General features: G+C 41.0%; 1 long non-coding RNA gene across 2 annotated transcripts in view; it reads right to left on the bottom strand.

Moving 5' to 3' along the window:
• Positions 1 to 24952, bottom strand: part of LOC139638433 (uncharacterized) — an 84004-nt gene that overhangs the window by 49692 nt on the left and 9360 nt on the right. For both annotated transcript variants that reach the window (XR_011694769.1, XR_011694770.1), the window contains exon 2: positions 12367 to 12427. This is a non-coding gene — a long non-coding RNA (uncharacterized lncRNA). The remainder of the gene's footprint in view (positions 1 to 12366; positions 12428 to 24952) is intronic.

Genomic DNA, 24952 nt, shown 5'->3' with positions numbered 1-24952 from the left:
AGAGAGAGACAGAGAGAGAGGCAGAGACAGAGAGAGAGAGAGAGGCAGAGACAGAGAGAGAGAGAGAGACAGAGACAGAGAGAGAGGGAGAGACAGAGACAGAGACAGAGACAGAGAGAGAGAGAGAGAGAGAGAGACAGAGAGAGAGAGAGACAGAGACAGAGAGAGAGGCAGAGACAGAGAGGGAGAGAGGCAGAGACAGAGACAGAGAGAGAGAGACGGAGAGAGAGACAGAGAGAGAGGCAGAGACAGAGAGAGAGAGAGAGGCAGAGACAGAGAGAGAGACAGAGACAGAGAGAGAGAGAGAGAGAGAGAGAGGCAGAGACAGAGAGAGAGAGAGAGGCAGAGACAGAGAGAGAGACAGAGAGAGAGACAGAGGCAGAGACAGAGAGAGAGAGGCAGAGGCAGAGACAGAGACAGACAGAGAGAGAGAGACAGAGAGAGACAGAGGCAGAGACAGAGAGAGAGACAGAGGCAGAGACAGAGACAGACAGAGAGAGAGAGAGAGACAGACAGAGAGAGAGAGAGAGGAGAGGACTGATGCAGGCTGAAGCTGCTGCAGGTCTGCTGCTGTGTTGTGTGAGCCTGTGTCTCCCTCTACTGGACACACACAGCAACTAGAGTTTAAACTGCAGAGGTGAACAAAACAGACAGACTGCCTGCTGGGAGGATGGAGGAGAGACTGGGGGAACTGGGAGGATGGAGTAACTGGGATAACTGGGATTACTGGAGTAACTAACTGGGATAACTGGGATTACTGGAGTAACTGTAACTGGGATAACTAGTAAGTGGGACAACTTGTGACTGGGATAACTGGTAACTGGGACAACTTGTAACTGGGATTACTGGAGTAACTGGGATTACTGGAGTAACTGGGATAAGTGGGATAACTGGAGTAACTGGTAACTGGGACAACTGGTGACTGGGATAACTGGGGTAACTGGTAACTGGGACAACTGGTAACTGGGACAACTGGTGACTGGGATAACTGGAGTAACTGGTAAATGGTAACTGGGATAACTGGGGTAACTGGTAAATGGTAACTGGGATAACTGGGGTAACTGGTACCTGGGATAACTGGAGTAACTGGTACCTGGGATAACTGGAGTAACTGGTAAATGGTAACTGGGATAACTGGTGTTACTGGTAAATGGTAACTGGGATAACTGGAGTAACTGGGATAACTGGAGTAACTGGGATAACTGGAGTAACTGGTAACTGGGATAACTGGGGTAACTGGGATAACTGGAGTAACTGGGATAACTGGAGTAACTGGTAACTGGGATAACTGGGGTAACTGGGATAACTGGAGTAACTGGTAACTGGGATAACTGGGGTAACTGGGATAACTGGAGTAACTGGTAACTGGGATAACTAGAGTAACTGGTAAATGGTAACTGGGATAACTGGGGTAACTGGGATAACTGGAGTAACTGGTAACTGGGATAACTGGGGTAACTGGGATAACTGGAGTAACTGGTAACTGGGATAACTGGGATAACTAGAGTAACTGGTAAATGGTAACTGGGATAACTGGGATAACTAGAGTAACTGGTAAATGGTAACTGGGATAACTGGTAACCAGGATAACTGGAGTAACCGGGTAAATAAAGGGGAAATAGAACCTACTTCAAGGTCCAGTTAGTCACTGTATTGTGCCACTCATTCACTGTTTCTTTCTTTCTTTTCATTCTTCCCTTCTTTCCTTCTTTATGCATGTCTTTCTTTCTATCCTTTCTTTCTTTCTGCACTTTTCATTCTTTCTGCCCACCTTTCCTTCTTTATGCATTTCTTTCTTTCTTTCTTTCTCTGACTTTCTTTCTGCGCTTCATTCCCTCTGTATTTTGTTTCTTTCTTTCTTTGCTTCCATCTTTATGGAGTTCTTTTCATCCTTTTTCTATCTTTTCTTCCCCTTTCTTTCCTTCTTTTTTCTTTACACACTCCTTTCTACACTTCTTTGCTTCCTCTGTCCTTTATGGATTTCTTTCTATTCGTTTCAATCTGTATCTGTATCAGTCTTTTCTTTCTTACTTTCTTTCTTTCTTTCTTTACTCTTTCCTTCTTTCGCCTCTTCCTTCCGTCTTTCTATACATTTTCTGCACTTCTTTCTTCACTTCTTTCCTTCTTTCTTCGCGTCTCCCTCGTGTTCTCTCTTTTTCTCTCGCTCTTCTCACTTCTTTCTTCCAGATAAGATGAAACTTTACTGACAGTAATTCAGTAACTACATCATGCTTTAATTTGTCTCTCTCTGACACACACCCACACACACACCCACACACACACACACACACACACACAAACACACACACTGACCTTTACAGAGTATCAGGACCTCATATTACTGTCAGTCATCTGACAACACACACACTGGGTTTCAGTTTCCTAAACACCCATACAGTACGAAATCTGTCCTGTTCACACACACACACACATACACGCACACACACACACACACACACACACGCACACACACACACACACACTTATTAATGCTGTGATGAAGTGCAACACCCCAGCAACGGAAACACAGTGACACACTTCTTCACATGTTTCCTGGAAAGTAGATGATTAATATGATGAAAGCAGCAACGTAGCCCACTAGCACAGCTAGGGCCAGTATGGGCTTAATGGTTAATGATAATAATAATGATAATAAGAATAATAACTTTATTTATGTAGCACTTTTCTTAACATCGTTGCAAAGTGCTTAGACAGTGACAACAAAGAAACAATGTAAAAAAAATGATAAAATGAAAGAAAACTGAAAAAATTAAATAGAATAAAATGAATAAACGGTTAAAGAGACTTAAAGGTTAAAGAGTCCTGTAATCAGAAGTTGGCAGGTTTGATGGCTGCTGACATGATGGGAAATAAAAAGCTGGTGAACTCTGACCTCCAGTCGGTGAAGAAAACAACCACCGATGTCAACAAAAAGCATTCAGAAAAGCATTAATTTATGCTGGATTTCCCTTAGGTGACCCTATCTTCACTTACATCAGTTTTATACCACTAACTATTGTGTAAACTATGAATTTACGTCATGAAGATTTATGTCAGGCCGAGGTGGTAAACTCTATTCTGCAAATAAAAAGGAGGGGAACATGTATAGTATCATAACATCACATTAATATCACCTGCAATGCTATAGAAAATGTGTAACATAGCATTTTGAAACATCAATATATAATCGTCAATGTATAATCGTAGTATTGTTAGTGCTAATGTTTCTCCAAATTAAGACCACATTACCCATAAACCCCGTTGTTTCCTGTCACAAAAGGATGTTTCTACTTGCCCCCTCCCTTGTATTACTCCGTTTTGAAAAGGAGAGAAGAAGAAGAAGAAGAAGAAGAAGAAGAAGAAGAAGAAGAAGAAGAAGAAGAAGAAGAAGAAGAAGAGATAACAGCCAGTCTGCATTCTGCCCAGGTCAGCTAACATGAAGTTGAAACTCCGCAGTGAGAACAGTGGATCTGCAGTAAAGCTGTTTTACTTGCAGCTTCAAGTTAAAATAGTTCCCGTTTTGTGCCGTAAAGCAATCCAGCAGATTTCCCTCCAAATCCACCAGGTGGAGAAACAATGGAGGATGCAGAGCAGAAGTGTCTCATTTGTTATTATACTAACGTTTCAAAAAGAGCTGCAACTAACGATTATTTTCTCGATTAATCGATTAGTTGTTTGGTCTATAAAATGTCAGAAAATGGTGAAAAATGTGGATCAGTGTTTCCCAAAGCCCAAGATGACGTCCTCAAATGTCTTGTTTTGTCCACAACCCAAAGATATTCAGTTTACTGTCATAGAGGAGTAAAGAAACCAGATAATATTCACATTTAAGAAGCTGGAATCAGAGAATTTTCACTTATTTTTCTTAAAAAATTGCTCAAACCGATTAATCGATTATCAAAATAGTTGGCGATTCATTTAATAGTTGACAACTAACCGATTAATCGATTAAGCATTGCAGCTCTAGTCTCAAAATTAATGTGGTGCTGATTTATTGATGTTAAAATGCTTTAAATTTGACAGGAACAATATCTTTTGTAGGATTTTTCGAGCACTTCAACTGCCACATAACACAAAGAGTAATTAGTAATTTGTTTCTTTTTGATGGACCATAAGATTCATTTTGGTTTGGGAGTCGACAGAGTCAGAAAAAAGAAAAAAGAAAAGAAGTGTTCGCTGTCAGTCCGTTACTCCGCTGGCTGCAGAATATGAGCTTCTGAAATCTTCTGTGTAATTTGTGACTCGTCTTACTATACTGGTAGAGTAATGACTGTGGTGTTCTTAGTCATTTACTGTAGTTCAGACCGTAACTCATGATGAGTAAAGGTGTTACAGAACACACACACACACACACACACACACACACACGCATTACTGGCCTACTACTGTTTTCACCTTGACATTTATTTATCTCGTATCTGACATCAATGGAACCACCCACTGTGAGGACAAACACATGTGCATACACACACACACACACACACACACACAACACACACACACACCATTCCAGAGGTTCAGCGTGGTTAAATGGTTAAATTTAAAGACACAAAAACCACCCTCGTCAGCCTGGAAACACACACACACACACACACACACACACACACACACACATACCTGTGAACTAGTGAATGACTAGTGAATCTCCACAGTGACATTCAGTGAGAAGGCATTTTAACTCCAATGTCATGGTTTCACGTACAGACAAACCTAAACCTGTTTGATTTAAACCAGTACTGAGGTCACACACACACACACACACACACACACACACACACACACACACACCTGTGAACTAGTGAATGACTAGTGAATCTCCACAGTGACATTCAGTGAGAAGGCATTTTAACTCCAATGTCATGGTTTCACGTACATACAAACCTAAACCTGTTTGATTTAAACCAGTACTGAGGTCACACACACACACACACACACACACACACACACACACACACACAAAGCGCTGGCCCCATTTCTTAGAGTTTATGATGCGCTCGTTCTGTCTCGTTGTTTTCAATCGCTCATTTTATGGCGTCTTGTTTTTGTCTGTACTTGTGTTTTGTATTTACGGCACAGCTCTTTACAGGAATGTTATAAATAAACTCGACCCGGTGAGTGACATTACGAGTGCAGCTGAGTCAAAATCGCCCCTCCATCTTACAGTACGTCTTGTGACAGGTTTTCACCAGCGATCACACTCGTCAACGCCGGGAGTTTTGGCGCCGTTCTCTGCACACGGAGCAGTGGAAGAGGACAGATACACAGCGTGGACTCTCTCTCTCTTTCCATGAAATAGACTGATCCGCCGAGAGACAGCAGCTGAAAGTGGTGATTATTATTGATTTGACCTGTTAAATCCACTCTGACCTGTTTAATCCCAGTGGAGATGAAGGGGAGGGAAGGATTTTTAAAAACCTGAGACAGCTGGGACATGAATTTGCATTTTTTTTTGTACACAATCAGTGTTTAATTAATTAAAAATGGAGGTATTCATTGCATAATTTGCCCCAATAAGAGGATGTCATCCCCATCTAAATTCTGCCCAAATTAAGGGTTTTATTCCAAAATGCAAGGGTGGAAGTAACTAATTGCATTTACTCCAGTTATTGTAATTGAGTAGCCTAGCTTTTATTTGTGTACTTTAACTTTTGAGTATTTTTTAAAGTCAGTAATTTTACTTTTACTTATTTTTTAAAGTCAGTAATTTTACTTGCACTTATTTTTTAAAGTCAGTCATTTTACTTTTACTTATTTTTTAAAGTCAGTCATTTTACTTTACTTATTTTTTAAAGTCAGTCATTTTACTTTTACTTATTTTTTAAAGTCAGTCATTTTACTTTTACTTAAGTACATTTTTAATGAAGTAGCCAACACTACATTTTAAATCCTATCCATTACAGAAGACAGATTTTGTGTCTCTCCATCAGCAACAGAAACTGGAATGAATTGACAAATTGTGGAGCAATTCACAGTGAGAAGAGAAATCTGACTTTAGAAAAGTGCTATACAAATAAAGTTATTATTATTATTATTTACTTTGGTTGTGCACTTTATTTTGTAATTTCCAACTTTTCCAATTAAAGGAATTGAGGTTGAACTCTGCACCCTCGTCCTTTTAGAAATGCATGGAACAGATCAGATCTAACAATGTTCTCTTTTCTAAAAAAAATTCTAAAAACAAAAACTGAAGTAGATTTTTACACCAGTACTTTAACTAATATTTAAGTAAAATATCAGCAAAGCATAGAAGTACAAACAGTACTTCTGCTTGAGTAGGGCATTCTAATACTCTTTCCACCACTGACAAAATGCTATGTGTCTATTTTGTAATAAGTCATAAAGGTGAAATATAGATGGAGGGGAAGAGAAAGATGAAAGAATTTTTAAGACTTTTGTCAATCATGTCAGGACCAATATTGGTAGTCCTTACCCAGTTTACAGTCATATGTATATGTATTACAGTACATTCCCTCTAAATTGTAAAACTTAGGCTACTAAACTCATCTACTGAAACTGAAGTCTGCATTCATTTGTATGTTACATTTTAGATGGCATATTACAATGAAAATGTAAAATGCGGTCTATTCTAAGACTGAAAGACCGGGGACGATGGCTTTATACCCCGAGGGAGACGTGAAGTCATTTTCTGCTCTCTCGTTTCTGCTTTAGTTCTCTGGATGACACATATCAAGTTCTCACTTCTGCTGTAGTTGCCCTTATCTGCCGAACACCAACCTTAAAATATATTCTCACCCAAATTGAAGAAATTGGTATCTGTACTGGTATAGATGTACTGGTAAAGTTGTCAAAGCCCTCTCAGGCTGTTGCAAAATATAGGTATTGAGCTATTGAGAGCACAAAATATTGCATGCACCCGATAGAAATCTATTATAAATCTTCCTATTACCATTGAGTGTTCCTAATTTTGAGAGTTCATGTATAAATTGTCTCGAGGCTTAAAAATCCTGCTCCTCTCCCTCGTAAATGAAGTGGATTTAGTAGGTGAAATCAGCAAGGGATCATAGATTTCACCTGATCAGTCTGTGTCATATTTCCAATCAATCGTTTGAGAGCCCCTGTGCTTTAGAGGGCTTTCAGGTGACGTAACGTACCGTGTGGCGGCCATATTGGAGGTCCTCACTCAACCCAACTCAACCGTGGCTTGGAACAGCTGATTGTGTTCATAAACTTTCAACAGAACTGAATAGACAGGGTTAATTGACTGTGAACTGATCATTTCATCACTGATGTAGATTGATTTTGTGATTAGATAATGTTAGCTTGTTAGCTAGCTAACAATAGTAGCCTATCTGGTCAGCTAACCATCATCATAACCATTGTTGTTAACAAATCTGATTAGCACACTAGCTGACATACCTAGTAGAAGCTAGTGTTAGCAGTGGCTAGTAGTTGCATCTTAACATTAACATCAGTTGTTTTGATACATCTGATTGAATTTGTGTTTAGATAATGTCAACTTGTTAGCTAGCTAACCAAGTCAGCTACTGTGTTGTTGTTTACTTTAGCTACTGCCATGTAACATTAGCATCAGATAGTGTCAGTAGTGGCTAGTAGTTGCATGTTAACATTAACATCACTGTGTGATGATGATGGCTTTATTTTACAAATCCTTTATTGAGTCTATTTTAACCTTTTGTTTAATTTCTTGGTATGGGAACCTTACAGTGCAAAACAAAAATCGTTTGTTCAATATTGTTAAAGTAGCCAGCAAAATAATTGGCACGCAGCAGCTTTCTTTAACATCTATGACAAGTTTTGCAGAAGGCACGGTCGATCTTGGCCGGCTCTGACCAGCCACTCTTGGAGGAATTCGTTCTTCTCCCCTCTGGGTGGAGATACAGCTCCCCCAGGGTAAAAAGCAATAGGTTTAAATTTTCCTTTGTTCCAAGTGCAATAAATGCGCTTAAAAAAACCTTGACTGCACTGCTCAGCAGCACTTTATTATGGCTGCCATTCCAATGGTTTGATACTTTTAATGAACAGATACATTTTTTGGTTGTTTGCTGTAACTGTTGTGATTTATGTCCCATGTTCTCTTGTATGTTGTGTTTGTGTTTTTGCCAAATCAAATTTCCCCTCGAGGGACAATAAAGATCTGATCTGAACTGAACTGAACTGAACTGAACTGTGTGTTTGCTGGCTAGTTAGCTAGCTAATAGTTTGTTCAGGTTAACTGAGCTGACTCTTCTCAAGCTAGTAGAGGGTTAGTGTCAGTACTGTGTCACAGTAACCTACATTTGGAAACTAATCCACCTTATCACACTATTCAACATTAACCTACAAACACACCACAACATATTTTCCAGGTATCTCTCTGTCTCTAGCCTGGTTGTTATATATTTAGACATTATTTGCACACGGCTAATTCTCCATGACGGTGCCGTGGTTGCTGGGTAATTTGTGAGGCAAATGCTGTAACATCCAAGTAAAGTTTACATAAGCGTTCACCCCAGGTTCAGGCATGAGGGGCGGCTACGTTAGATACTGTGTATTGATAAACGTCTGGGGGTGGGAGACTGCTGGGTGCTTTTCTACCCGGCAACAGAGCGCTGAGTCATCTCTGTCACAGCCCTCCCACGCCTACCCACGCTGCACTGCTCTCAGTCTCTTCTCGGTGGTGGAGATGCTCGGCCACGGACATGATACCAAAACTAACTGCATCACTTCATCCATGCCCACAGATCACAAAAACACACATTTACCGTAAACGGGGGGTGCCTTGACGGAACAGGGCTGGCATACGTGTGTGTCTGTGACTACCTACCACTGACAATATATGGAAACTGATACCACTTATAAAACAGAGCCTACAGATCAGGAGGGACAGAGAAAGAGAGAGTGAAAGAGATATTCTGTGTGTGTGTGTGTGTGTGTGTGTGTGTGTGTGTGTGTGTGTGTGTGTGTGTGTGTGTGTGTGAGATTTATCATATTATTTGCTCCTTTAAGACATTTTCACAGCGTGTCTGCTTTATTTGGTGGTATCCAGCGTGACAGGAAAATACCTATAAGGGGCAAAGAGTATATATAGAGTGTTATGTATAGAGAGTGATATGAATAGAGGCCTTGTATTTGCATCACAAATGTCCTAAAAACCACATCTGGTGCCATCATGACGGGCCATTGGAAAATTGGCTCTGTCTAAAAAAAAATACTAAATGTATAACAACTGGGCAAGAGAAAGAGAGATACCTGATAGTGATGGGTCGATTCACAAATCAATCGTTCATTTCAACGATACTTTAAAGTGAATGAGGCCAATTGGTTCGCCAATGGAACTGAATCAAAATTTTAAATCAGTACAGTGTCCGTGGTCGGACTGCGCTCCGTACAGTTTAGTTACACATGTAAACACAAACTGAGCATTCAGGACAGTTGCTGTCTGTTTCCTTGGCGATGACTTCAATGCTGGCTGGCTGCTCTCCAAAATGGCCGTAATCAACCACAATCAGTGGCGGTTCTAGGACTTTTTAAATGGGGGGGGCACCACTAACTTGGGGGGTCCAAGGACCATAAGCATAAAAACGAGGTTGAAAGTTAAAAATGATCCATAATACACTAGTTTGATTGTTTTTAATCAGTTGTGTATACTCAAGATTCAGGAAATAAGTCTGAACATGCTCAGAAACAAATTAACAAATTACTACCTGCAAGGCAAATTTTTTTTATCACTGCAAGGACTCACTTGACCTGTATTGTCCAATGATTATTTAGGTGAAAAACAGACTATGGACTGAACTGTGAAATATCTGGAGGAAAAGAAACATAATAGCGACACCTCACTATCATTACGGTCGGAGAGCCAGAAAGACTCAAGTTAGTTCACAGAATCGGGCTTCTACTAATACCTGAAAAAGCTTGTTGTGATGTGGATGTAGGTCAGTTCAGTAACTTTCTAAGTAAAATTGAATAATAGTCTGATAAGGTGGATTTATTTCCAAATGTAGGTTACTGTGACACAGTAAACTGTCTTGTCTTTAGATCTAAGTAGACCAAAACAGAGTCAGCTCAGTTAACCTGAACTAACTGTTGGTTTTGGCTTTGTTAGCACTATTGCCAACTTGGCGACTTTAATGGCTAAGGAGCAACTACTAGCCACTACTAATGCTAGCTACTACTAGATACTTTAGCTAATGTGCTAATCAGATGTGTTAACAAGACAGTGATGGTTAGCTGACCAGATACTAGCTAGCTAACAAGCTGACATTATCTAAACACAAAATCAGTCATTTGGATCAGTGATGAAATGATCAGTTCCCAGTCAAAAACAGCCCAGAAATTAACCATGGCTATTCAGTTCTGTTATGATGGACAAGTTGTAGCCTAGGTTTAGAAATGCAGTCAGCTGTCCACAGCCAGTGCTGCCCAAGAGCTGAAGACCACAAATATGGCCGCCAGAGGGTGCGTATCAATGATCTCCATCAGTGATTCTCAACCTTTTTCATATTAAGGACCCCCTAATTTACACATAAGAGCCATAGACCCCTAACTTGATGTGATTTTGTCTCTCGGACCCAAATCTGAGAATATTTTTATTGTTAGATGTGATTTTGTCCTGAATTCCAAGACTATCTGTAGTGTAGGTTGAGAGATAACAGTGAAACTATGATCAAAACAGTCATTCTTCTACATTCTCTAACTGTGTTAACTTCTTGTAAATTAAATAATGCTGAAGTTTAACAATTCATCAATTTGCTGGGGACCCCCTGGAACCCCCTCAAGGATCCCTGGTGGTCCCCGGACCCCACGTTGAGAACCACTGATCTAAATGGCCGCCGACTCTGAAACGCAGATTTACGTGCTGTGGACAAGAATGATGTGAAAATCCCGTTCCTCCACTACGAATTGGATTCTGTGACAATAACATGAATTGGACACGGCGTTTTCAGCTGGAGGGTTGGCTAACGGTTTAGGCAACTAAAACAACTTGGCTAGGGAAAGGCTTCGGTCATGGTTAAAAAAAACCTCAAAAACTTTAAAATTTGACTCACGGTAGAAATTTCCTTCGTACAAACTGGGAATTGAACTCCGGTCGCCGGCATTGAAGGCAAACCGATTCCGCCCGATCCACCACCCCGACTTCCTACTGCGCTACTTCAATGCCAGACACCTTCCTGTTTATAGTCGTGCAGATTTGTAACACTTTATGTGCCATCATGAACACGTGAACCGGTGTTAACAAGTCGTGTTCGTTTCACATATTTTAGTGAGATCAGGTTGTGCAGTATGTCGTCTGCAAGCCCTCTGTAGTCTGATATTGTGAGTGATATGTATGGTAGATACTGTTAGATATAGTAGATAGTGATAGTGATATTTACTGTTTTGCCTACTCTCAAACGTAAAGCCTTCTCGTTTTAGTGTTTCAGTAGCCTTTAAACTGGTGTGCAGTACTATGTGTTTGAGTGTGTGTTCCTCATAGCGATATGCGTAATATACTTTCCGTAGTTGTTTTTACACCGTCCCATTGCATTGTGCATAAGATCCTGTTGTCTTTGTACCATGTGCGTCAGTACAGACTGTGAAACTCCCACCGACGTCACCAACACTAATTCCTGTACTGTACATTGACTAAACATGGCTATTTAAGTGTTTCTAATTGTTGTGCCCTGCGGAGAGACAGCTGCAGCATCAACACGAGATACAACAGCATCAACTTCACTGCAGCCCTGCGGAGGCGCGGTCAGTGCGTCACACCATGATTACAAGACTAACTTGGGAGCGTTGGTAATATGCCAAGTGCCAAATATAGCCGATATCTGCCCCAACCTGACCGACGGCCAACAAACTGCACACTGTATTTGTCTTCACCGTCCTATTTATCGTCTCTGGACTGTCATTTTTAGGTCGCAACATTTGCAAGGCTATGTTTAAACCCTGTGTGATCCATATTGTGCGATTTAGCGATCCAGACGAATCACTATTTACAAAAAGCAGATTCATCAGCTGCTCTCTGATGATTTCAGAGAGATAAAATACACTTAAACGCACTTAAACTAACATCCAATAACCATTCAGTGCCTCACACAGCCCAATTCACCAGAGTTTGGAAAACATTTGTAACATTTTCCATCTAGCTCTCGAATCCCTCTTGCTCTTTAGCCCTGTGTTTTCTCCAGTCAAAGCTAGAAAACAACCTAAAATCTGAATCTACTAAATCTAGAAAAGAGAAAAAAAGAATCTGTTTTTTTGCCAAGCTTTTTAAAATAGGGGTGCTGATGTACAATTAAGGGGTCAAGCATCCTCAACCAGATCAAACATTCTGAAAAAAAAGACTGTTTCCTTGATCCGGACCTTTACTTGGCTTGATAAATACCAACCAATGTTTAAAACGTAGATGCCTTCACTCACCGGTTTGTCAGTCTTCATCCTCCTCTTCCTCTCCCCTTCATCACAAAGTCTTCACTGAAAACTAAGAAGAGCAGAGAAAGAGAGAGGAAAGACAGAGAGAGAGAGAGAGAGAGGGAGGGAGGGAGGGAGAGGAAAAAGAAGAGAAGAGGAATGTTTTAATCACCCCGAAGGAAGCCAGCTATCTTCCCACACACATTGCTGAATGTCCTACTCAGACACACACACACATACACACACACACACACACGCACACACTCACACACACACATACACAAATACCTCCAGAGGTCAAGATGAATCAGAGATGAGAGAAAGAGAGTGAGAGAATGAGAGACAGAAAGAAAATCAGATGCCAGAAGAGAAGAGAGGGATGAACAGAATGTAGAGGGAGAGAAAAGAGAGCAGATGATGAGAGAAGGGCGAGAGAGCAAAGAGAGAGTGGAAGGAGAGAGAGAGAGAGGGAGAAATGCATCAGCGCTATGGCTTGGCTGAGTCATCTAACCACCACTTCCTCCAACACAGCTCTCTACTAATGACTGGCCAACTTCAGGCATGCATGCGCACACACACACACACACACACACACACACATACCCCCCCCCCCACACACACACACACACACACACACACAAGCCTCTCCTACTTGCGCCAAAATTTCACCTCAAACTTGAAACACCTTTAAACTTCTCAAGCTCTTTCTCTCTCTCTCTCAAAGCAGATATGGGTGGACCATTGTGTGTGTGTGTGTGTGTGTGTGTGTGTGTGTGTGTCTGTGTGTGTGAGAGCCTGAGAAGTTGACCAATAGACTGACCTTACACTGTATGTCATGAGAAACTGCACTGTTGGGAGGGGGGGGGGGCAGTATTCCCTTCTTTTTGCCAGCATTCCCAGCAGTATGTGCACAGCACTTTTATTTTTCCAGGGAAGTTTGTTTCTCTGCACCGCTCTGCTTCACATTCATACCGTTAAATACATTCACTGTCCCAGTATAACTAGCCTCTACTTTGAGAAAAAGTCCTGTGATGTAAGAGGTTTGAGTCGGGTGCCAGGATTCAAAACTCATAGGCGAGCTGACGAGAACTCGCACACTGATGCCAACTGATGCCAACTGGTGCAAAAAAGAAGAACTGGTATTTATTTACATAAAGACACAGGGAGACTATACACCAAAGCTTCGACTCTCATTCACTTCCATTAAAAAAAACACGCGAAGGGCGAATAAAAAACATTTCCAGTTGTGGAGCAATTTCGACATAATATAGCATTTTTTTTTTTTTTTATCCAAACAGTTCCTCTTGAGGTGGAGCAACAGTGCGGCGTGGGGCGACAGCCATGTAACAGCTCAAGCGGTATTGGTACCGAAACTGAAACTGATGGGTTAGTGCGGGCCTTATTGTGCCCAGATTTGCAAAATGGGCTCCCTTGAAAAATTATGCCTTCACATTTGCACACGTTTGCACGCTTGCTTTCACGTGTGGTGAACTCCGACCTGCCAATCTGCAATAGAAATGTTTCCAGACATGCCACGAGCGAGCGAATTACATTTTTGTACCTTTTTCCTCATCACTTCTGCATGAAAATGAATGAGTATCTTTGCTATTTCTATTGTTAATAATATAGTTAATAATGATGCAGATGTTTAGCTGTTAGTGTGGATAGATACAGTTCTCATTGCTGACACTGAGCATTGGTGAAAGTGGTTATCTAAGGTAAGTATCTGACCTGGGGTCAGTGCAACCACATACACAAGGGGTCGCCTACCGTATTTCCTCTAATATTGGCCCGGGCCTTTATTTACTTCAGCTGCAGAGGGTACCAGGCCTTTATTGGAAGCAGGCTTATATTAGAGACAGGCCTTTATTTCTAATTCCCTCTGTTTGATGAGTATATTTGCTCATATTTTAGTACGAAGCCTCCTTGTTTTCTGACCTGCTTCTGTTGGAGTTCGTTAGGTAGACGTTTTTTTTGTTACTGCGATGCATTACCAATAATTACGGTAATCGACGACGGCACGCTCCAGAGACTTCCGGTTAGCCATCTGCTAACTTGAATGGGGATAAAATAATTGAATAGTGCGGCTCTTCTAGACTTTACTGTTGCACGGGTTCCGTATGGTACTTCAAATGTAGCTACTGCTGCCATCTTGTGGCACTTACTACAAACTACAGTTACATTATATAACAGGCACCAGGAGTTTACCGGTATCCACTGTTGTTTTTTCCGTTGTTTTTTTCCCCGGCCTGTGTTTGGGGCCGGCCTTTATTTGTTCGTGTCGACCACGGTCCCGGCCGTTATCGGAGACCCGGCTTTTAATTGACTACCGGCCCCTATTAGAGGAAATACAGTAACTTTCCCCATCAATGCATACATTCAGTGATCTTTTTGTAGCTAGCAATTCCATGTCTGTAGTGTACTGTGTGTGAATGGAAGTAAGCACACGGTTCGTAAGAAAATCCAACATGGCGGAGTGAGTCTCTCATCCAGGTTTATCCAACACTGCTCTAGCAGAGAGACGCTGTGTGGCTTCAGTCAGTCTGAGCCAGGACTAGATGGGACACTGATTGATTTTAAGTTACCATAGCAATACTAGCTAACTAGCGTGCAAGTAGCTCCTAGCTAACTAGCACCATCCTTTTGAATGAAAATTTTGAAATCATATTTTTTTCACTAATTCCTTGGCAAAATCAGATGTGACCAAGCTTTCAGGTGCAAAAGTTACAAAAAAGTTCAACTTAAAAAGTGATACCCATGGCTCCGTCTTGCACCCAGTCACAGTTATGACCCATCAGCTTCCAGATTCCAGACACTCTTTGATTCAGTTTCTAGTCTTTTTGAGCAAATTTTAGCACCGCAGAAAGGCGTGTGACGTGAAAACATATTTGAGAAGCTAAATCTGGAGTTTCATATTAAAGAGTGCGTGTGTCCGGATTTGGACACTGTTACGTTACAGTACATCTGGGGATATTATTGTTGTGCAAAATTCCCGTCCTGTCCAGAGGAAACCATGGGAACCCAGAGCCGACTTCGTAAATACACACTTCCTCTTCTGCAGTTCCCACGCTGGAAATACACACACACACACACAAACACACACACACACACACACACACAGACAAGTACAGACACACACACACTTGGACAAGATGTCTCAGGCACATTATGCATGCACATACCAGCACTCACGGGAATATGGAACACACACAGACACACACACACACACACACACACAGAGATCATTGCACCGGATGCTAGTTCAGCTTGGTTTAATTACAAATACTGTATATTGAAGTAGAACAGGATATGACAGTTCTGCAGTGCTGTTGCTGCACCAGAGAAGAAGACAATTGATCCTGCATTACTGCTGTATACACTGGTGGCCATTTTAGAAGTCCTCCTTAGTTAATTTATCCTGTATTTGTCTTGCATTCATATCAAATACACTAGTTGCCATGATAAAGGCCTCGTTAATGCTTTTATCCTGGTTTTAAACTGAAACTGGCATTGAAACTGATGTAGTGCAGGTTTACACAACCTTGGGATCCCCTGATTTGCAAATGGGGTCCCTAGAAAAAAAAAAAAAATCTAATTAAAATTAACATGATTGTAGCAATTTCTGAGAGTTATTTTACTCTCTGTTCTGTCTCCCTAAGCAATTACACTAAATTAAAGTAATAATCTGTAACACTTTCATGTAAATAAATGTTAAGTTTGCCATCACCGATTGATAAAACACAACAGTGGTCCAACCTATATCCAGTTCATAAAGTTTTTCCACTGTCTGTTCTAAACAGCCGGTGTCTGGTGGCTCTTTCCTGGGAAAAATCCTCTGCCGCACAGGAAGTGATGCGTTTTACGTTTCCGGTGTGTTTGGAATAAACAGAAGAAGAAGAAGAAGAAGAAGAAGAAGGAGAAGAACTGGGTAGTTAGCATGAGCAGCGATAGCCACCATGGCTGAAGCTCCTTGGGCCGAACAGACAAAGAAAAGAGAAACTCAAACTGCATCAACAGAAAACCCAAGCTCCGCCCACACTGTTTGATTGACAGGTGATCTGTGGGAAGTGCAGTCACATTAAAGTCCCACTGAAACAGAAGTTAGAGTGTCTTTAGCTTCTGTACTGTGACGTATTTCCCAGTGAAACGGAATATTTGAGTGGTGTACAGTTACAAGAGGGGTTTAAATCAAATCCTTCGCATTTGATTGGACCGCTAAACAGTGGGCGGGGCTTAGAGTTTAGCGCGATACGGAGCTACACAGAGAAACGGAGCTACAGAGGACTGTTGGCTCCACACACACCAGGTTGAAGAATGATTGATGGGTGGATGTCATGATATTATTGGTTGAAATTGGTTGGTTCATGCTTACGTAAGCACACGGCATATTTTGTTTTACAGGAAGAAAACATGATTGGATTTTGATATAAGAATACAAAGAAATAGATTTTTTGTATTTTTTTTGGCATATATGGTTAAATAGGTGCACAATATGACCGGGGATGTGATGTAAAAGGTTAAAAATGCATTTTTCATTTCATCTCGACTTTAATTTTTCCAAAATCAGTATGAGGTCACCTGCCAAAAAGGTTTGGGATCACCCTGGTTTGATTCCTACTGTGGCCAATCACACTCACCTCCTGTTACATCATTATATTTTTACCATTTAGATTCACTACAGAAGCCGAGAACGGCCGTGCTTGCAATTTTTTTTTTTTAATGCCGTTATCTCGAGATCACAAGTTAATTATCTTGTTATCTCGAGAAACCAAGCTTTGTTATCTCAAGACGACAAGATAATCAACCCGTTACCACGAGAAAAAAAAATGTTGTTTCCTCTTATTACTTATAATGTTTATCAGAGATGAGGAGTGCCATGCCAGCATTGACAACTGACAACAACATAACTGCAGCAAACAAAACTACACATTTATGCCTTGACTTCCTGTTCAGTTCTGAATCCTCCCTGACAGTCATGACAGTGATCCTGAAGGCTGAAATCAGGTGTGATCAGATGAACCAGACACTCATTTTCGAGTTCTCCATAATTATCCCGTGATCTCGACAAAAACAAAAGTCGTTTTCTCGTGATAAATTATCTCGTTATCTCGAGAAATCGGCCTGTTGTTTCCTCGAGATAACGAGATAAATTAACTTGTGATCTGCATTAAAAAAATGCATTATTCACAGTATTTTTAGCTTTTTTTTCGTACAATATGTTTACCAGACTGGCAAGCCGCTACACAGGCTGTTTCCTTACTGCAGCAGATGGAACATATTGGAGGCAGACGGAGAGAGAGAGAGAGAGAGAGAGAGAGAGAGAGAGAGAGAGAGAGAGAGAGAGAGAGAGAGAGAGAGAGAAAGTGCTGGCTCAGCGCAGCCCTCAGAGTGGGAGGATTGTGGGAGATGGAGTCTCTACAGATGAGTCAGTAAGAACCATTACTCAAGATCATATCAGAATGAATAGAGCAGCGATCTATCTTTAGTGTCGTCCTGTGGGAATCAAACCTCTGTGACCGACATCATCACCTTCACTGACTTCAGCTAACTCTCTTCAAAGTAAGTGAGCTGTGTTAGACCCGTAGAGTCCCATTGAATTACGTGAAATACGCAGTAAGAGACTCGGAAAAGAGAGTAGAAAGAATTCATCAAGAGTAGAAGTAACTAATTACATTTACTCACGTTGCTGTAATTGAGCAGCTTTTTTTGTGTAGCTGTACTTTCTTTTGTTTTTGTATTTTCTTAATGTCAGTAATTTGACTTTTACTCAAGTCCGTTTTACTGTACTTCAGTTAACTGTGTTTTTTCTACTTTAAATCACATCCATTCCAGCACAACTTTTGTGTCTGCGTTCAAAAACCCATATTGGTGAAACTCTAGTATGTGCTGTATGGATGAATGAATGAATGAATGAATGAATGTGGGAACTTTTTTAATCTCATCTGCAAAGTCTAATAATTTGCTTCTTTTCTTCCTGTGAATTGAATCTGACTGTTTTTTTTTTATCACCCTGCTTCTGTTGTAACCAAAAAACACTCAAAAGTCTGTAAAAATTTAGCCTGGGGCATGTGAGGTCATGTCCTTCAGTGTGTGTGTGTGTGTGTGTGTGTGTGTGTGTGTCTGTGTGTGTGTGAGTGTCAGTCACAGGAAGAGGCCTTCAGGAATACACAGATGAGTCAGGCGTATTGCTGCGGAAAGGGAGATATTCCCACGTTCTGTCACACACACACACACACACACACACACACAGACACAGAGCACAGCCCCTCCTCCTCTCTCTTTCTCTTTCAACTTGTCCAATAAGCTGACAGTCATTGACCGCTGACACACTCTGAGGCAAAGCGAGTGTATTTCGACTCAGGAGTGACTTTACACCAGCTAACCAGACAGAAACTGAACTCCCACAGTCTGCATGTGAACGACAGGGCGGGAAATTCAATTATCACCAAACACCAGTCAGATGCTGCCGGTTTATTCCCAAAAACCAGTCGCTTGTCATCTCGCATCGTAGACTGAAACCTCATCTGTTCAGGAAGTGCCTCTTCCCACTGAAACGGTTTCCAGTTCCTCTCCTCCGCCTCTCCTCTCAGCTCCCGTTCTGTTTCTTTTCCCAGCATTCCTTCTCACATGATCATTTTACGGTCAGAGGAAAAAGTGCCACTAAAGGACACTAAAATCCTGAGCGTTACAACTCCTTCATCAAATCATTGTACATATCCATCGGCACTCCTACACTTTATATTTATAATATTTATTACTCTTATTCTTACTGTCCATATTGCCCATCTTAACTAGCTCTGGAACTGCTGTTAATGTTCTACTACTATGTATATTTTTGTTATTCTTGCCCTTATTTGTGCCTCTTTTTAACAATTTAATATTTGATTTTTTTTTTATGCCAACTACGTAGTCGTTGCTTGCCTTGTCCTAAGAACTTCATTGTTCAGAATGACCTTGTGTTGTGTTGACCTCGCATTTGACAAATAAAAAACACTTTGACTTCGACTTATTTTTGGTAGCTTGTGAGTTTTGGTGATGTGGGAACTGAAGCCCACATCACCAAGTCCCTCTGGATCAGTGAATGTAATAATTTGGGTGGTGAAAGTGTAAAAGTGGCTGTTTTTTTTGGGAAACTCCCCCCCCCCCCCCCCCCGGGCTGTATCAGGTTTTGTGGTCTGATAATGGCTCAGTGTCCAATCTGTAGATCTGCAGCGACCTTTTTCAGCTTTGTGCCCGATTCCCGCCGCACCCTCGCTCTCCTTGGGCGTCCCGGTGACTCAGCAGGCTAAACACAATTTGACTGGGTGCTGTGGGTGCCTGGCACCCATGGCCAACATTGGTAACATTACTCATAAGGTAAATAAGCACATTATGAACAATTATCGACTATTTTCCATCGCTAATTGACTCTTATAGTCTCTATCAACACAGTTATTGACAAATTTACAAAGATGAAATCTAGAAAAATTAATTTGTTGGTTTGGTGCGACATGGCAGATTTGGAAAAAAAAATGTTCTTCTTCATGTGAATCGGTAAATAAATACACCAGATTTCAGCTAACATCAGGGTATCCAATTCCGGACAGCATATGACCAAAAAAATCACAATCATATACCAACATATTTCATCCTGTACTGTTTTCGCTGAAGTTTCTCATAAATGAACAATCCTCCATCTGTCTTTTTTTAAAGTTTAATATCGCTTTTACCTTAACTTGTAATTGATTTTCTTCCAGTCCCTGCAAATGGATGATAGCGCACCTATTTTTGAGATTCAAAACTCGTATCCAATTCCGGACACTTACTTTCATCCGTGTCGGTGTTTTCATATACTCGATATTAACCCTTTATTAACCCTTCCTGTACCTTCACAATGTTACAGATACTTATAGGAAGTGCAGGCTCTGTACTCAAAGCTCTTATTTTTCCATTTATCAGCCGATACAGATTCTCTACATGAAGTAACTGTCACCCGAAGTGGGATTTAAGGCTTCCCGCTTCTTGTTTGTGACTAAGTTTGTAACTTAGTGTTTTATATGCTTAAATGTGTATAGATATTTATGAAATTTGATACCTAGCTTCTGAAATGTGTATGAATTTACGTCACTTAGCTTTCGGTTGGGAACTCCGTATAAAAATGCCGGTAAACACCGGAAATTACGCGAGTGAACACTGGGAATCAGCGCTGCGTTTTCTGTAGCATGATAGTTTTATGAATATTTAGATTTTTAACTGTAATTTCAGCATCATTTTTGTCCTGTTAGACCTTTAACATGTTGGATAGACAGAGATCACAACAACTACAGCTTCCACCCATATGCATGAAAAGACAAACTCCTCTCCATACAGTCTGCCATGAGGTTATGCCTGGAAATGAATATTAATAGCCTCTCCTCTATCTCCACTTATCTGTCCAAGTTGAGAAGAAATACATAAACAGGCGAGAGGGGAAACTCTGTCTCGCTCTATTTCTCTCTCTCTCCATTCGACTCATTTCTCTCTCTCTCTCTCTCCATTTGACTCCATCCCCCTCTTCCTCCCACACCAGATGCAGCACTGAGACAGCATTTCTCTCTCTCTCTCTCTCTCTCTCTCTCTCTCTGAATAATGGTCTTCATAATTCATTTTCAGTCCAGCTGCATTGCAGCTCAACAGTACATCTGGATTGTGTTTGGTATATCCGGTGAAATGGCCCTTTAACAAGATATTTTATTTCAGTAGAACATTTCCACTGTCAGTTCACAACATTTCCATCAGTCTGTCTCTTCATCAGTCTCTCTCCATCCCCTCAAAACTAAACCACACTCCCCCCCCCCCCCCCCTCCCCTCCATACTTTAGGATCAGAATCACTTTAATCACCGACTAGAATAAATCTACAGAAATACTGTACTGTATTGGTGCAGAGACATAAAGTGCTGCGGACCGTTAAGCGATATCACACAGGAGGGAGTGCTGTACTGTATATCACCCATTAGTAAAATCCTGTGATTCCCCGACTTCCCCGTTGAATTTATCCAATTCTCTGAGTCTCCCTGTCTGGATTTCCATGATATTCCAGAAATTCCACACCTACGCCATGACTGTCTTTTCCACACATCCCTATTTTCCAGTGGTGGAAGAAGTACTCTGATCCTTTACTTAAGTTCAAGTACCGAAACGGCAATGTAAAAATACTCCATTACAAGTAAAAGTCCATATTAGCAGCAAAATGTAGTTAAAGTATTAAAGTAAAAGTAGTGGTTTGGTCCCTCTGACTGATATTTTATTATATATGACATCATTAGATTATTAATACTGAAGCATCAGTGTGTAAGCAGCATGTTACTGTTGTAGCTGCTGGAGGTGGAGCTAGTTTGAACTACTTTATATACAGTGAGCTAGTTTAGTCCAGTGGTTCCCAACCTAGGGGTCGGGCCCCTCCAAAGGGTCACCGGATAAATCTGAGGGGTCGTGAGATGATTAATGGGAGAGGAAAGAAGAAAAAACAAAGTTCTGATACACAAATCTGTTTTCAGTTTTTGGACTTTTTCTCTAATCTTTGATTTTTGATGAAATATTGGATCATTTGAACATTTACTGAAATGAAACCATGTGAGGTTTAGAGGGAAAAATCACTATTTGGTGGAGCTGTTAACAACTCATAGACATCTGAAATGTGACCCGACTACACACTGCTTTTTGTAAGACGTCAAAAGCCAAAAAGGTTGGAAACCACTGGTTTCATCTTTAACAATGTGTTGTATTTTAAAAGCTTGTTATATTATCCATTGTGTCAAATCTCCATCTGAAAAGTAACTAAAGCTGTCAAATAAATGTCATGGAGTAGAAAGTACAATATTTCCCTCTGAAATGTACTGGAGTGGAAGTATAAAGTAGCATCAAATGGAAATACTCAAGTAAAGTACAAGTATCTCAAAATTGTACTTAAGTACAGTACTTGAGTAAATGTACTTAGTTACTTTCCCACCACTCCTCTTTTCCTAGCCATGTTATCACATATTTATCCCCGTCTCTACTCCCCCTCATCCTCCTCTCACCACCTCCTCTCCCTCCATCAGCCCCCCCCCCACCCCACCCCCTGGCCTGAGGGTCCAGTCGGTCTAGCACAGAGGAACTGACTCATCTCTGCATTCAGTCTAAACACCATTAGTTCCCAGGTGGTAGACTGGGCCCGCCATTGTGTTTCTGATTAGCCTGCCAACGCACACAGACAGACGGGGGGGGGGCGAGACCAGACAGAGAGGTGGTGACCCTGTGTGTGTGTGTGTGTGTGGGAATGTGTGTGTGTGTCCAGTGAGCTGTATATGAGACTGAATGTGTGTGTGTGTGTGTGTGTGTGTTTGCACATGTGTACATGTCTGCATTTTAGGATTAGTGTATCAGTGTGGAGGTTATGTGTGTGTGGTTATGGGTGTGTTCCATGATTTGTGTATGAGATAATGTGTGTGGTGGTGTGGTCGAATGTTGTAACGTCTGAGTGTGTGTGTGTGTGTGTGTGTGTGTGTGTGTGTGTGTGTGTGTGTGTGTGTGTGAGAGAGAGAGAGAGAGAGAGAGAGAGAGAGAGAGAGTGTGTGTGTGTGTGTGTGTGTGCTCTCACTCTGATTCATGCATGAGTGTGTGCCCACCAAGGTTGAAGCTCTGTAGGTGTCCAGAAGTGAGTCAAGAGACACCAAATTAAAAAAAAAAAAAAAAAGGAAAAGTCCGGCCTCAGCTCCTCTTACACTGCTACATCTCACCAGTTTGTGATGTTTAATACATTATTTTGTGATGAAGTTGTTGACCAATCAGGGTCCAGTCTTGTAACTAGGGCTGGGCGATAATTCGATATTATCATTTATCGTTTTTCAGTGGAATCATATCGCAGTATGAAGATATTTTGACATCGTGACACACAATTCTGCTGTCTAAAACTGATGATAACAAGCTAGATTTATTTAAAAACTCTGACAAAATGAGATATGAAACATTTGAAAAGAATATTATTTGAAAATTTCAGTTTTGTTCACCTGACATTACCATTTGGTTCAATGGGATGAGCGTCAATTTGATTATTTCACATGTGATTTTGCATACGTGAGCCATATATCGATATCAAAAAACTCCATGTGAACCATGTCGCCCAGCCATAACTGTAAGTACTTAATAACTAAATCAATTAAACTACATTTATTTTGCCAAACATCATAAAAAACATTATTCTGATTTTGAGCCAGATTTGTAGATTTGAAAGCAAAATCATGAAAGCTGAATAATAATATGGGGCTTTAAAAATAAACTCACTGGTCAGGTCAATCAATATTCACTACAATGGGAGCTGTACTGGAGTCCTTTGTGGGACACACACACACACACACACACACACACACACGCCAGATAATAGGCAGGAAGGTATGCCTACATTCATGCATGTAAAACACACACTTTCTCATGGTCTCACACACACACACACACACACACACACACACACACACACACTTCTTCATCTCTCTCTCACACACATGCTCACTTATCAGATATGTAGATAACAGACAGGCAGACAAACAGGTGTGTGCACATGGACACACACACACACACACTCTTTTTCACTCTCAACCACACACATGCATAGATGCACATAGACACTCTCTCTCTCACACACATCAGATAGATACACACACACACACACATGCACACATCAGATAGACAAAAGCAATCAGATAGACAAAAGCAAGTACACACACACACACACTCACTCACACACACACACACGCACACACACACACACACATCAGATAGACAAAAGCAAGTACACACACACACTCTCACACACACACACACACACACACACACACACACACACACACACACACAGAATTAGCCTAATGCTGTCTTCCCTGTGTGAACCAAACCCTGGCCGCTTCTCACTGCTCTCCTCCATTGTTGTCTTGGATATTGCCAATCAATACGGCCAGCTGACACCCAGCAACCAATCAATACCTCCCTATTCCCCAGGGGGCGGGGCTTCAGACGAGGCTCATTCACCCTCTAAAATGACGGACATTGAAAAAGTCCAGTGAAGATGTGCTGGAGGGCAGAAACACAGGGATCATCTGTTCCAACACACAACAGGAGGAAACAGCAGCAACTGAACTGATGCTGATGTGGAAATGTCGCCACCTTCTGGTATAAATAGTGAACTACAACTATTTTTTTTTAACTGTAAGGGCAATGAAGTAAGTTTTTTGTCTGCAGCCTGGTAAATCTCCAACATTTTTCAGCCACTTTCACTATTTTTACAGCTTTTCACAATTTACAGCTTTTCACAATTGGTTACAAACATTTTTGAACTTGAATTTAACAAGTGTTTATTTTTTAAAAGATTATGTAAACATTTGCAAAACGGGCTGTAGAGTTTGAGTGAGAAATTAATTCAAGAATTTTGAAAATTGTGCGTTTTGTGTCAAAGCAAAAAAAACACAAAAAAGTTTTGAAAAGTGAACTCAGTATCGACAAATGCTTGTAACTAGGGCTGGGCGATATGGTTGAAATCAATATCATGATAATCATAAGGATTTTTCTCGATATCAATATATATCACGATATGGTTCATGTATG

Source organism: Centroberyx affinis, unplaced genomic scaffold, assembly GCF_046629955.1.
Source record: "Centroberyx affinis isolate AG114_WGS23_722 - 3 ecotype Tasmania unplaced genomic scaffold, CSIRO-AGI_Caff_v1 ptg006357l_1, whole genome shotgun sequence".
Lineage (NCBI taxonomy): Eukaryota > Metazoa > Chordata > Actinopteri > Beryciformes > Berycidae > Centroberyx > Centroberyx affinis.
The sequence above is the reverse complement of the archived record's forward strand: the minus strand, read 5'-3'. Positions and strand labels throughout refer to the sequence as shown.